Below are 12,212 nucleotides of genomic sequence, written 5' to 3'. Positions count from 1 at the left end.
GAGGTGTTTAATTTTGCACTTGTTTCCATGATTTTGGAATAGAAACCAGTGCTTTCAACTCAAAAGATGATACCAATTGCTCCTAGTTTCCCCACCTCCACCACCAAATTCCTATTATTTGTTCTCATTTGAAGGGTCTGGAACTGTCAAGTAATGGAAAGGTTGTTATCAATACTGCATCTGCCACAGATAGATTAGAGGGAGAGTGATGTTTGTGTCTCTGTGTAATCCCTCCATCAACTCCAGGATTTCAAGTTTCTCCAGGGAATGCAGCAAAGCCACAGGAAATCCCTAAAGGCAAGATGTTGATGGCTGCCAAACACCCCCCCCCCGCCCCCCCAACACACACAAAGTAATTGCAGGCAAGAAAATAAAAGGAACCTCTTCCTTGTCTGCAAATCAGTGGTGGCTGAGAGCAGGAGTTGCTGTATTCCTGTGGTCTCTAAGGAACACATACCTCCTTGCACATCTTCTGTCTCCAAAATGAGCCCCAGAGCCACCTGCCTTGAGGAGCCTCATACGAAGCCAGAGATGTGCACTGATGTTGCTTCCTGTCTAGTTCTGCTTCCAAGTCCAAAATAGATTTGAGGGCGGCTTTGAACAAAATCTTTATAGTCACTGTGCTTGAATTCCTCTAAGTTGAATGGCATTTGCCATTCACTTTCATCATGGAATTGAGGGGAAATAGCTACAATAAAATACACAAAAAAAGAAAAAAGAAAAGAAAGATGTTTGAGCAGATTCTAGGGAGGAAAACAATGAGCTATAACATGAGCATTCTTTACTCTCTTAAGCCATAATTTATATTTATTGAAATTCATTCTGCACACATAAGCTATGAGAAGACAACAAGAAAAGACAGGGCACAGGTGAGAATTCTAATAGAAAAATATGATAAAAAATACTCTTTGCTGAAATTTTTCAGATTTCTTATGTTGAAAAAATTAGGACCACAAGCAATAGAATAGGCGATTCTAACTACAATTTTTCTACTCAAAGCATTTCTGTTTGCATTGTATAGAACTTCATATTCAATTCCAGGTACCATATTTTATTATTAAACATTTATATAACTATAAACAAAACAAAAATCTGATTTATCACAGTTGTATTTGATTTTTAAAAGACTTAGAGATGCTTAGGGCTTTGTTTTAAAAAGGACTTTACTTAAAATAGTCATTTTAATAACTAAAAGTTGGATGAAGAAATGAACTTCATACATTACATTAGACATTACAGTATAGACAACTTAGATCATCCAAACCCTAAAGTGTCCACAATCGAGCATTGACTGTGTAAGGTGGCATTTAAAATTAAGAAATAATTATTAACATTCTAACAAAATAAAGCTAAAATTCATGTTTTCTGTCATGTCTGAATTAGGAATATGCTTCAACTCTAAAATCCTAGGTAAGTAGATCAATATTTGGGGTGTGTTTTGATTTCTGAAAAATTAGTCTTCACTAAAACTTATGCCTCCTGACTATATTTGCTGTATCTGTGATGAGAAGACATGACAGTGTTTACAGTGGACAAACTGGGAAACTTTAACACTTGTTTCCTCCCAGTTTGAGTTCGTCTGAACTTTGCCTTCTGTCTTAGCATATTTGCATTAAATACAAGAAGAGGGAAAGAAAGCTTTATTTTCAGTACCCAGTAAGTTTCATTTTTTTTTTTTCTCCAAATGTCACTTCTATGATTTGCATCTTTCCTGTGGGTAGGAAGCCACAGTGTGATCCAGCCATAACCCCATGGAAGTGGGTAATGAGATCTGGGAAATTTCTCATCCCTGCAAACTGGAAAACAAAAATGTTGGGGTGGGGGACTGAGGGGGAGTAGAAAGTCCTTAAAATGTGGACAACTTCCAGCGAACAATACCTCACTGCACAAATAGGCAGTTGAGAGGTCGCCCCTAGCTTTGTGGGCTTGCTCAGCAAGACGGTCTAACACCCAAGTTTTGAAACTAGATGAGTGTGCCTAGCGTTTAAAAGGCCCCCGCGGAGGTCTAGTCAAAATATTTGCATTCTTCGTAGAAACTGTAACGCCAAGGAAAAGGAGAAACAGAGAGAGGACGAATCAAAAGACTTTCCTTTCCCCAGGAAACCGACAAAGGTGTCAGGGCCGCTGGGTCTCCTGCCCCAGCATTCCTGCTTTCTCGGTTTAGCTCCGCGCGGGATCACACAGCTTTTCCCGGGAGCGCTCGTTTGCAGCAAGGTGCCTCCTCAGCCTCTCGTGGCAGGATCGGAGCTGAATCGTTCCCGAACGCACGTGGCTAATACAAAGCCTCCATCATCCCACTCTGAGTGGATGTGTTTAATTGTCCATGCTTGTTCCCCGAGACGCTGCCCCGGCTCTGGAAATAGCTGGATGAGTGATGGGCGTGTATCCCTCCCCCGTCTCCCACCCCCCCCGTCAACCCCCAAGTACAGCCAGTGGCTAAAAGTGAATCAGATTCTGGACAGGAAGGTAGTTCGAAGCTGGGCGGGCGGTCACGGAGGGGTGAGGGTAAAGGGAGGAGCCGGCGGGGCGACCATTAGTGAAGGAAATGACCCAGCTCCCTCCCTTCTGTTTTCCCAATCACGCTTCGGTCCGCTCCGGGAATGCTGGAGGCAGCGCAAGCTGACACTGGCCGGCCACCAACCGGGCGGTCCTCTTCCTTTGCCTGCCCCGCATCCTGCAGCCCCGCGTGCGAGGGCCCCACGAGAGGCCACCAGGGGAGGCCGGGGTCAGGGAACTCGGCCTGGAACTCCGGGCCCGACCTCAGAACCCGCGCGTAAACTTCTCCCACGGCACGCCAAGATATGGAGACCCTTGGGCATCCCAAGGCTCTTGCCGCGCAACTCTGAGCCGCCTGCGTTTTCTAGAGAGAAGCCCCTTCTGGTCGTGCATTAGAAGCAATGTTCCATTATTCCTGTTAGAACAAGTTAAAAGTAAGGGTTGGGCCGGGAGGCCCCGGGCGGGGGTCACGTGCGCCCCCGTCACTCCGGCTCCCCTCGCCTCTCCGGTTCGAGTTATGCCATCAAGCTAATATATTGTGACTGCTCTGCTCTCCTGCGACAAAGGCTTGCAGCTGCCTCCGAATCAATAGACGTCAAAGAAATATGAAAACAATCGTGACACAAAACTTAAATCCTGGCTGCAGCCCACATCTTCAGAACCGCGCTTCTGTTCGCCAAGCCACCGATTAATTTATCCCAAAGTTTAGTCGAATTTTTATTCCGGTACCTTTTCCCCCAGTAGATCCCGCTACATCTGTCGGGTTTGTAATGTAATTTGTAATTACTGCCCTTCATGTGGTCCGGTGCCTTGAACCATCTTTAATTAAAAGCATAATTAAGGGAAGATCTAAAGAAAGACAATAACCAGATGGTCTTTTTTTTTTTTTTTTTTCTTAGAGGCGGTATTTGCGCGGAGAGGGGGCGCGAGGTCTGTCCCCGGCACCCTGTGCCTGGGGAGAGGGTGGCGGGCCCAAGCGGCGCCTGCGCACTGAGGAGGCCTGGGCCTTACAGGCACCCCGATTCCCGCCCCCGCCCCCGCCCCCACACCCCCTCCCTCTTTCGGAGGCCGCACCCAAAGGTGCGCCTCCATCCTCGCGGTGCTAAGAGGCAGCCTTTTCTTTCCTTTTCTTTCGAACTCGCGGGGTTTGCCGTGGTGGTCTCAGGGAGTCTAGTACCGGGTCAAGGCCAAGACAATCTTCAAATTCATGGAGCCCCCCGCCCCCCACTCCCACCCCTCAGATCTGAGCCAGTCCCGCCCTGCCAGCAAGCCTGGGAGCCCCGAAGTGGGGTGGGTTAGAGCTAGAGGGTTGGAAGGGGGCTGTCCGCGAAAGGCCAACCAAGCCAGGCGTCCCTAGCACACCCGCCCTCCCCACTGGAGTCGGAGCTGCAGGACCCTCTCCTCGCGCGTCCGGGGACCCAGGTGGTAACACAAGGGGGCAGCGCCGTTTCCTGCAGCCCCGTCGGGCAAAGCGGCCCCTGAGTGGCAAATCTCTCTGCTTGGGTGCTTCTCTGTCCTTGGGATTTTCAGAATCAGTTGGGCGAGGGAAGGGACACAAACCCCCATTCTCCGGGATCTTCCCCAACTTCCATCCCACCCCCACCTACTCCCGTCTCGACCTTGAATTTACTAACACAGGCAGGAGCCAGGATTTCTGCACGCGCGCTGCTTTGCCCCGGCGGCTGGAGAGACGATCCCGAAGTCGGGAAAAATGTAAATTAAACTGTTGTGGTATGGCGGGCATGTCATTATGTGACTGTTCAGTTTTAAAATCGGGTAGCAATGAATTGTAATCATTTCAATTATCTTCAATACACTTTTTCTTTAGGACACAAGTTGTCAAAGATTAAAAAGAAGAAGAAGAAAAGTACATTCTTGCGGTTCCGTGAGTCCATTTTCCAGACGGTTTGTTGCTCTTGCTGCCTGATTTGGTTTCTGCTTTTCTTCCCCAGCCTGAGATTCTCTGACTGACTGCCGGAGAGAGCGAACCCCGGTGGCCCTCGCCGCTTCTCCGGCTCTGCGGGGCCGGCTCCCTGGGTAGCGAATCGGCCTCGCTGCGCCTGGCGCGCGCGTTTCGGTTCCTTTCAGGTTTAATTAAACTTGGTACAACAAATACGCCCGAAGCTTTGCCTTGGCAAAGGGGGCCGTCGAATTATATTTTGCGTCCTGCCTAGCCTGGAGCAGAGGGTGGGTGCGGGCTGGCGGCTGCAGCCTGCGCCCCCCGAGGCCAGCGCCGCGCGTCAGAAAGACACGTGCTGAACTGTTCCTGTGCCTCCGAGAGAGCCGGGACCGGCTCCTTCCAGCCCCGAGAAGGCCGGAAGACCCGGACTCCGTCAAACCGACCCTCTTTGTTGAAATCACCCGCAGCCTGGTGTTCGCCGGCTCCTGCCCCGAGAGCAGGGACCAAGACAACTGGGGTGTGGAGCCCCTGGAAAGATGGCAACGCGCCCGCCGCCCCTCCAGCCTGGGCTCTCTCTGAGAGAGAGGAAGGGTCGCTTTGAAGCCCAAATCCATCGTGCCGATTAGTATTAATCCCGATCTTTGCCCTAATATAGCTTCTTGGGTTTTTATTATATTCATTTGTTAGGAAATGAGCTTTTGCCTGGCAAATAGCACCCTGCACCCCACTTCTCATAGCTGCGCAGGGCCGAAGCCTGAACAACCCCGCGGGCAATCCCGGAGCTGCCGATATTATATTTGTGAAATGTTCTTTTGTTGAGGCTTTTAACACCTTCTTATAACGAATCATTTGTTCTTTTCTCTTTAATTTTGATAGACAATTAGCCATCAGAGATACACCAGTTGACTGTAACCGAGCATTAAACTCGCCTTTATGTAACGCTAATTTAGCATAGCTGCTTTGTTTAACTTTGCTATATAAGAACCAGGTTTTGTAGCAAAAAAAAAAAAAAAAAAAAAAAAAGGTGTAATTTTATGTGAGGCTTCATTTCTTTTGGGCCTATACGCAGCAAGCCCGGTCCTCTTTGTGAAGCGTTCTGCTGGGGCCTGACGCCATTTCCCCTGCCCAGCACCTGCAGGCTGGGGGAAGAGAGGGAATTAGCATTGATATAGATTTAGTTGAAATGTAATCTCTTAAATCTGTCCAAGATTCGGGGAGATAATTACACTTTCACTGAATTGCCAGGGGTCAGCGTCTCTGAGGACCTCTGGAGTTGATTTACTAACAATAGTGTTACATAAAAAATGGCGTTTGAGATTATAATGTTAATGGCTGCGGTCGCTGGGGAATGCGCCCGCTTCCAGCTAATTCCATGTAACTTGTGTTTTGCCTCCCTCCCTTTCTTCCTCTGCTCTATCTTTGTTAGGATTCCGAGGCTTCCGCATGTCCATCTGGTGGCAGGAGATTGAGACTAGAAGCTTGGGAGGTTTGCGTTGAATCGGTGAGTTCGTGGTGACAGGTTGCGGCCTCGACGGCAAGGCCAGCGGCCCCTTTTCCTCGAGGACGCGGACGAGAGCGCAGGCTCCGCGCACCCAGCAGCGAGGCTGGCAAGTGGCGGCCACAGCACGGACGTGGACGGTTGCACTGGGAAGAAACGCAGCAGCAATCACTTGGACCCTGCCTGCGGGGGGCCTCGCTGGGAACCCGACCTGCCCGCTAAGTGGCGGCCTCGTGGCTTTGGGCCACGCCCTTCACACTGCCCAACCTGCCTTGAAGGAAGACTTCTGCTGCTGGAACTCCCCTGTCCTACGAGGACTAGGCCCTGCTTCCAGCTCAGCCACCTCAGACTGGGGGCTCTCAATTCCCAATGCAAACTTTCTGTGGTAGCTGGAGTTTGGCGAGAGGCATCCTAAGTTCAGATTCTAATTTGGAGAGGGGGTGAGGTTGAGAGCATTTAAAACATAGGAAGCAAGCTCTCTTTGGGCTGGTAAGGGAGTTTGCATTCTCCTCCTGACCACCAAAGCAGGCCCCCAGGGGACTGTGTCCGCATTCACTATGGCCAGAAGCCTGGGGCCTCAGCTAACCAGGCTCAGGTCACCCAGGGACCCAACAGTGGGCTTGTCCCCAGCCCTGGCCATCACAGAGCCCCAGAAACTGTACAGCAGAGTCCTAGGCAGAGGAAAGCAAAGCAGGCCCTCCCAGTGCAGCACAAAGAGCTGGGATTGTGGCCTTCTGCAGGGTGGCTCTGGGTCCCCCAACCAGAAGCCCAGAACTGGCCAGTGTCCTCAGGCCACATTGGCCTAGACATGTCCCCCAGGAACCAGGGACAGTCACTGATACCGCAGGGTCCTGGAAGTCTGGTCCTTTCTAGAGTGTCAAAGGGGGAGCGGGACCCTCCACCTCTTGGCCATGGAGCAAATAACAGGAATTGTCCTACCATACCTGTGTCACAGGCCTTGCTTGCCTGGAGCATGGAGCTTTACCTTTCTGAAGAAAGGGTGCTGGAGCCTCAAGTCTCTGGTCCAGGCAGAAGAAGGAACAGGCAGCACCCTAGCAGACCCCTACCCACCTCACCTCCTAGCCCAGCAGTGCCCACCCAGCTTCCTGCAGAAATGCAGGAGAGACCCCGGCACCCAAGCCCTGGGGAATGGGGGTTGGGGGCGTCCCTGAGCCCTGAGCGTGTTTACATCAGTGCCCCCTTATCTTATATGTAACAGCAATATATATGTTAATTGAAAACTTCTGAATTTAAAAAGGTTGTGACAAGTTATAATTTGTCCTGTCAATGCCTGCAATCCTTATTTATCTCTTTAGCTTGCCTCCCGTTCATGCCTGTCAGCTAACAGCTTGCCTAACTCGTTGACTTCCTCACTCATGGCACGGAAATGACAAATGTGCTGTTTTATCCGTACAATTTATTTCATTATTGTTGCCAGCACGAAGCATCACAATCAATCATAAGGAAGTCCAGTTGGCAGGTGTCAATCTTGGTGTGTTTTTGTACGTCTCAGTCTATATTTAATCCAATTATAAGGGTCATGGAGTAAGTGCCAATCCTCTTGTTACAACTCACATCTTATTTAAGATTTAAAGTAAAAAAGTCAACTCGATCACATGGACCTTTTGGAAGAAGGAAGGGGACACAGTTGGAACGCCCCACCTCCTCCTCTCTGCCTTCACCTCCAGTTTAAATGTATGAGGCCATCACTTTTTATTTATTACTCTTATGAAAGAGTTGCTGGGAATGTGGGTATTATGAACATTTGTGTGCAAATGAAGGCTCTCCTTATTTTGCTAAAGTAGAAGCAGGCTTAATGATGAGAGATCTTTCCGCTCATTGCCCATTCAAATACAATTGTAGATCGAAGCCGGCCTTGTCACGTTGAGGAAAAGTGAATTCCTAACATCCAGGACGTGCCTGTCTACTTTCAGTGAATTGCATCCAATCACCCCCAGGGAATTCAGCTAATGTCTCCATCTCCACCCCGACAAGGGAGAGAAATCAAACATGCTGCCACAAACCGACCTCAGAGGGAGATGTTTAGAAAGAGAGGAACTGGCAGAGTTCTCTTGAATTGCTGGTAGCACATGTTTGCTTAATGGGAGAGCAAACTGGAGAGACTGGAGATTTTGCCCAAGGTTCAAGAAAACTTTTCTATGGTCTGGTAGAACCAGCACAAGAGAGACTCAGCATTTGTGTGTAGGCTGAATAACAGAGAAAGCATAGAATTCCGTGTAACCATGCTCTTTTTGGCCAGGGAGATGAGATGGCAAATATTATCTTTGCTTTCGAAAAATTCCCCTTTTGATGCTGGAATTTACAAAAAAAAATTCCTCCATGGTGGAGTCAAAATAAAAATCATGTTGAAACAAGTTTGCTGCTTAAAGAGGAGGAAGTGGGGGAAAGGGAAGGAAGAGCTCCAACCTGGCATCCTGGGCCCGTCGGTTCCTTGGATAATCTGGAGTTTCTGGCTTGTCTGACTGTGTAAAATGTCAAGCGGACACACAGTGCTTTTCTCAGTTATGTGAGGATTTACCCCTCCTGTATTTATTTTTATATGAAGAATCTTTTACAAATAAGCACCCACTCCAGGAAGGCTGGTTGTTGTTAAATAGAAGTTAACAGGAAGCAGGATTATCCAGATAGGCATATGAAACTGAAATATTTAATTGGGAAAATCCAGTTGTACTTTTCAATTGTGGGGAGACTTTCTCCATGAAAAGACAAATAGCAAATCAATTTCCACCCACTCCCCACTCCCCAAGCACAGATCCAGCAGGAGGGGCTCGCCAATCTGGAAGCTGCGGTATTTACATAAGGTAGTTCAGGCGGAAGCGACCTAGACCAAGACTGGGGCTGTAGGGCAAGAACCACAGAACTCAGCTACAGCGCCAGCCAAAGCTATCCCCCTATTCCCCTCGCCCCTCAGTACCGATTCTGTCTCTCTCCCCTTCACTCCTCCGGCCCTATCCGCTGCACCAGATCTTCCACCCACTCCCACTCCCCTGCCTCGCCTCTGCAGGATGGCCAGAAAGCTCTGCTGGCCTGGGAGCTTCCGCAGACTGAAAGACTACCCAGCTCACTCACGGCGGGTAGTGAGTTTAGGACTGCCCTATTCGCCAAGGCATCAGAGAATTGCACCCAGGGCTAGCCTGGGCTGAGGGAAGCCTGCAAAAGAAAGTTTGGCTTTCTTCTTGTTGCTGGCTCTTTGTACCCCACCTACACCCTGATTCAGATAGCACTGGGCTGCTGGGGCTCCGAGAAGGTCTGATGACACCCCAGGGCCACCCATGGGGCCTTTTCGGCCCGTGCTGCGGACCTGGGTGACCTAGAACAGCCGCAGCCTCTGTCCAAGCAGAAGAAGGCCAGACTGAACACTGAGCAAGGCCTGGTCCAGCAGCAGTCCCGGAGGCCCGCGGCAGGTGCAGAGGAGACCCCTCCAGCTCTGGGATTCTAGTAAGCGTCGCTGGAGCGCCCCCAGGTCAAGGACCACACCCAGTGAACTGGCTTGGTGACAGCTAAACTTGCATCCTCCGGGTGGCGTCGCAGCGCCGACTCCTTCCTGCTCCCGCCTTGTGTGCCTGGGGCAAATGGAGAGCGGCTCGTCCGTTGGCCTGGAGCTCGGAAGGGCCTGGGTCCGGCTTCGTCTCCACCTCCGCGGTTCCCGCCCGCCCCAGCGCACCCTTTATTGACAGGCAGATAAGCAGGCGAGGGCCGTGGCGTTTCCAGCGTCGCTCTCGAGCACCCTGAGGGGTTGCAGGGATCCGCGCACTCTTAATGGCCTGGACTCCAAATAAGCCCCGGCGGCCTCCCGGCTGGTTCGGGACCGGGTGGGGAGCCGGCCTCGCCTGGTCCGACGCTGAAGATCCAGGGAGCAGCACCAAGGTGCCGCAACCGCCACTCTAAATCGGGACCCTGGGGAGGGGGACGCCTCTAGGCATCTGGGGCCGTGGGTGTGGGTTGGGTCAGGTCCCAGGAAGGGGAGAAACTAGGTCAAGGGAGATAGCCGTTGGCCGCGAAGAAAAGCAGACCACAGGTGTCCCTGAGCGCCACTTCCCAGCCAGCTTGAGGCAACAGGACCCTGGTAGCGTCCAGCCCAAGACCAGAATGGCCCAAGAGGGGTGGACGCTCTTTGGCCCAGGCGCGGAAGGACTGAGAGGTTGGATGGAAACAGGAAGTGTGGGACATGTTGTAAATAAGTTAAGAACATCCCACTCCCCTACTCCCCATCCCCCAGATTTCTCAGCCCCTGGAACTCGCACTGCCCTTGCCGTGGGCAACTCCCAGGACCAAGCACGATCAGGGAGGAAAAAAAAAAAATCCAGCCGGGCTGCGACCTGGCTCGACCCTAAGGAGACGGGGGTCAAGCTACCGGGAGGGAGCCGCGTCCAGGAGTGTTGCGAAGCCCCGCACCTGTCCAGGTGTGCTGGGGGCGGAGCAGGAACCTCTCCGTCTCAGGCCGTGACGCCAGCTGTGTCTTGCACTCCTTCACCGCCCCCAGCCGGTAAAGGTGCGCGGAACTGGCCCTGGGCTTCTCTTTCCGGTCCAGGTGCCCTCCTCCCCATTTCCCCCTTCGGGGACACCAGCCAACGCCAAGTCTACTCTGCTCTCCCCACCGCGTCCCTCCGGCCTCTTCCGGGCTGGAGGGCGGGGGCACACCTCTGTCACCTTGGAGACCCGAAAGAAAGGAGAGGGCAAAGCGATTGGACGTTGAGAAGCCCCTTGCTGGGTGACTGGGAGGCAAACGCAGTTTCCACCCCGAGGTAGCCAGGCCAAGGTCCGCTGAGCGGTCCCCCAGGATGCAGAGGCCGTGAGAGCCACAGCAGGCCTGGAGCTGAGGGAAGGACCCCGCCGGGCCCTTCCCACCGCCTCCAGTTTCCACGACGCCGGCAGGGGAGGCTTTAGAGAACCAGTTCTGTTCCTAGGTCCCTACTCGGGCTACCAAGTCAACAGTTTCACCCCCCGCGTGCGTCGAAGGTAGTCAGGATCCGGGTCCAAGGGAAGCCTGGGCAGGCCCCGTTAGGGCTTCCCTCACGCAAGCCCAGCAGCCACGGGCGAGGACTTGGGGTGGCAGCGCTCGCCTTGGTTCCTCTCCCCCAGAATCCCTGTCGGAGCGCGGCTAGGGCTCCTGGCAACCAACACTGCCAGAGGCCCCTCTCTCAGAACCGGGGTGCAGCGTCGGCTCCCTCGTACTCGGCGACTCCTCTGGGAAGCAAGGGAGGGAACCGCATGGTCACCACCGAGGCCCGTCTAGGGACAGGGCCCGTGTGCCCGACGGGGAGTAGGAGCGGACGCGGTGGGGCCAGACGATTCCTCGAGGGGTGACTGAGACAGGCCCAGGCTGCCCTGGGCGTGGGCCCAGGCTGCCCTGGGCGTGGGCAGCAGCCCCTGGCCGGCTTCGGGGAGGCCGGAGCAGGGGATGGAGGGGCCAGCTCCTGGCTGGGGAGGCGGAGGCTCCCGCTCGCCGGAAAGCTCGCCTGGGCAGAGCCGAGCCCAACTCGGGCCGCCATGACGTCACGCGGCCCGGGCAGCCAATGAGCACCGCGCTGGCGTGGATATTAAGGAAAGTTAGCGCCTGCCAGAGCACCCTCTTTTCTTATCATTGACATTTAAACTCTGGGGCAAGTCCTCGCGTAGATCGCGGCTGTCAGATCTGCCACTTCCCCTGCCGAGCGGCGGTGAGAAGTGTGGGAACCGGCGCCGCCAGCCTCACCTGCCTCCCCGCCCTCCGCTCCCAGGTAACCAACCGCCCGGGCTCCGGCCCCTGTTCGCTCCGCGGCCCGCAGCGCCCCTCTCTCCGCTGCCCGCATTGGGTGTCCCCAAGTCGAAGCCCTCCCCGAGTGGCTCCGGAGCGTGATTTGTGCTTTGATAAAGGAGGCATTACAAGAGGTGGAAGGGAGTTACTGAGGGCGGGACAGGAGCGGAGAGAAGGGGGAGCAGAGGGGTGGGGGTGGGAGACTTGTCTTTGCGAAGCGTGCCTGGCTCCCAAAGTAGTAAGATGTTCTAGTGGCCTTTCAGTCCTGCCCTGAGCTGCGGGACGCAGGTGGGGGGTGGGAGTAGGGGATCAAGGGACCGCTGGTGCTGTCTGAAAAAGTTGCTGGACGGCGTGGACAAGGGCAGGCGGCAGGGGCGCAGTTGGCATCCAAATTTCTGCCTTCTGGCAGTTGAGGACATTCACGCTTGCAGAAATCCCCAGCTGCGAGCGAGGCGCGCGGAAAAGGCCGCGTCGCCCGGGTCCCGCGGGGTGCGACAGAAAGTTTCCGGAGGTGGTCAGGTGTAGATGAATCGGACGGTGACAGAGTCTCAGGGTGGAGG

The sequence above is a fragment of the Ochotona curzoniae genome, unplaced genomic scaffold (assembly GCF_017591425.1).
Source record: "Ochotona curzoniae isolate NIBS_2020 unplaced genomic scaffold, NIBS_Ocur_1.0 contig_3432, whole genome shotgun sequence".
In the NCBI taxonomy this organism is placed as follows: Eukaryota; Metazoa; Chordata; class Mammalia; order Lagomorpha; family Ochotonidae; genus Ochotona; species Ochotona curzoniae.
The sequence above is the reverse complement of the archived record's forward strand: the minus strand, read 5'-3'. Positions refer to the sequence as shown.